The sequence below is a fragment of the Rhinoderma darwinii genome, chromosome 3 (genome assembly GCF_050947455.1).
Source record: "Rhinoderma darwinii isolate aRhiDar2 chromosome 3, aRhiDar2.hap1, whole genome shotgun sequence".
Lineage (NCBI taxonomy): Eukaryota > Metazoa > Chordata > Amphibia > Anura > Rhinodermatidae > Rhinoderma > Rhinoderma darwinii.
This window is the reverse complement of record NC_134689.1, coordinates 356,008,375-356,011,330: the sequence shown is the minus strand read 5'-3', so window position 1 is coordinate 356,011,330 and position 2,956 is coordinate 356,008,375.

The following is a 2,956-nucleotide window of genomic DNA, read 5'->3' as shown; positions in this document are numbered from 1 at the left end:
CTTCTTCTTGTCTTGTGCTTCTCTAAAAGGGAATGTCCACCATTGAACACCTTTTTTCTAATCTAAATAAGTCCAAAAATCTGTGCTAAATAATTTCAGACTATATCTTAATCGGGGTCAGAGCTGTTTTTCTGAAAAATCACCTTCCTTTAAATCACCTGCATAGACATAGAACTAAATTATCAAATTCTGACTGCCTGCGTCCACCTCTAGGAGGACATAGGGAAGCTTACTGCATACTGTTTTTCCACTAAACTCAGCAATAAAACATATGCAGTAAGCTCGTGAGCTCCCACCAGTGGTGGCTATTATGATCAGTATTTTTATTGTCTAATTCTATGTCTACACAGGTGAATTGCAGCTCTGTATCAGAAAAATGGATATTTGACCACTATAAAGATAGCAGCACTTCAAAAATTGTAAACAGCTTTAAGCAAATGGTGCTATGCGAAGTTGACCATAATCCCAAACCGTCCTTTGGATATATAACGTAAAATAATCGCAGAACTCCAGAAGATCATTTTAAAAGTAGAAAATCGCGGTTTATTCCATGTCAGATGCTACATTTCAATCCTATCACAGGACCTTTTTGCTTGAGAAAGGTCCTGTGATATGATTGAAACGTAGCATCTGACATGGAATATATATAGTAATAAAAAAAAAGCAACACTCGAAGATAAATTCCAAAATGGGTATGGGTGCCTGGCAGGTAAACGTGATCCAAGAATTGTAAATGTATATAGAAAGAAATCTTGCAGCACTCCGGTATGACAAATAAAGGTGATTTATTTCAAACAACAAACAGGATGCAACGTTTCTGTCCAACCCTAGGACCTTTTTCTAGCATGGTGCCACATTGATAACAGTGACATAAATAGCATGTGTATCATTTACATAATGAACCATCAATATAGTGTTGTACAAATTTTAAAATCCATAAGAATACATAATAGACTCAGTTCATGAAATGTGTTTGCAATAGCAATGTACATGTGATAAATACATAGCGTAAAAAAACATATTCCAACATTAAATAAAAATATATATGCTTGATTATTATGTAATCAAACATGCAAAAACATGTGTTTAGATTAGGACATTAGGGCCACTCACCAATCAGGACTGTAGTATGTAACTCAAAGTGGAACACTATCTTAGAATCATGCTCTTGTTAATTGCACGGTGTTCCTGTTAACTCAGTGCGCTGTGCAACCACATGATACACAAGTTACTGCACAGGCACCAGAAGTGGTAAGTATCGTAGCTCCTATTTCTGAAAAAAATAGGAAAATTCGTCTGTAAGGGAGAGGATAATCACCCTTATGTATGTTATAACTGTTTATCCATAGAAAAATAAGAAAATTAAGAAACAAAGGAGATACCATTCTGAGCTTGCATGCACAGATTACATGTTTGTTGCATATATTTACAACCAATTGTCCCACACGTGGATTCCTGATTCACCGTTACGTGACTTGTGGTACCCGAAGTCAGGACCCGTATGTTAACCTGTCACATTTTCATGTGTCAGGTCCACTTTTACAGTATCCAATACAGCGTGTATCGGGACAGGGGGTCAGTTTATAAAGCAATTAAACTAGACTGTAGCTCATAACTTGCGTTAAACTGGCATTTAAGTCAATATTTTTCTTCTATTTTCTAAAGAACATACAGAATTAGAAAATAATTATAGATAATAAAAAGAGAATCCCTGACAGTCGAATTCAGCCATAATATACAGGAACTATATATTATATATAAACCACATTCACGTAGTATATAGAAATATCCATCCTTAGTAAGTGGTCCCGAGTTCCAGCTATTCTCTCTATAAACAGAAAAGAACAGTAAATGAAAAAATCTTCAAAGATAAATATTATAGTCACATGAATAATATATCATATGAAATAAATCTCTATTATCACTGAGCAGGACATTGCAAGAATCCCAAGCTGAGAATGAGGCAAAGCGCTATCTCTTAGTGACCATAGCCACATTAAATTCTACATTAAGACCTTTGGGTTTCAATGAATCCAACAAAAAAAATCTATTTTAATTCACATTTGTGTAAAAGTGCATGTCTATTCCCACCTTGGGGGACAGAGATGTGATCCAATAACATAAATTTCAGGTCTCTCTCAGTGTGTCCTGCATCAGTAAAATGCTTAGCTACTGGTAAATCATGCTTTTTCTTGCGTATAGACTACCTGTGATTGTTTAAATGAGTCTTGAAGTCGCAAGTGGTTTCTCCCACGTAAAGCAAAAAACAGGGATACCACAACACGTAAATAACCCAGTCAGAGTCACAAGTCAAGTAATGTTTAATTTTATGTTCCTTATGCTTAAGTGCAATGCATAAATACATTGCCCTGAGACATAAGTTTACAATTAATACATCGAAGGCAGGGAAAACTGCCATGTTATTTTGGTCCACATATTGTCTGTTGTCGTGTATATTTAGTTTTTTTTAACCTGGGTTCCCACCAGTTTATCTTGCAAGTTTTGTGGGCGTCTATATGACATAAGGGGTGCTTCTTTAAATTCCTATATCTGTTTATAACTATTCTTAATAAAAGCCCAATGTTTATTAAGAATTTTAGACACCTCCCCACTATAGTTGTTATAAGTAGAAACAAAATGTATACATTTTCTAATTCTAGATTCTCGAGGTTTATCATTCACATACCCTGTAGATGTTAGTTTATTTCTATCTCTCTGTGCCTGTAATAGTTTACTGGGATTACCCCTCTGTGAAAAATTACACAACATTTGATTCAGGGCCTGATCTAAATACATTTTATCATCTACAATATGTTTTGCCCTAAGCATTTGACTATATGGTAATGAACAAGTCATTCTTTTGGGGGTGACAGATTTCGTATCTAAGGAGTGTGTTGCAGTCAGTCTGTTTAGTAAACGGGTTGGTTCTAAACAACCAATCTTCAACATATATCAG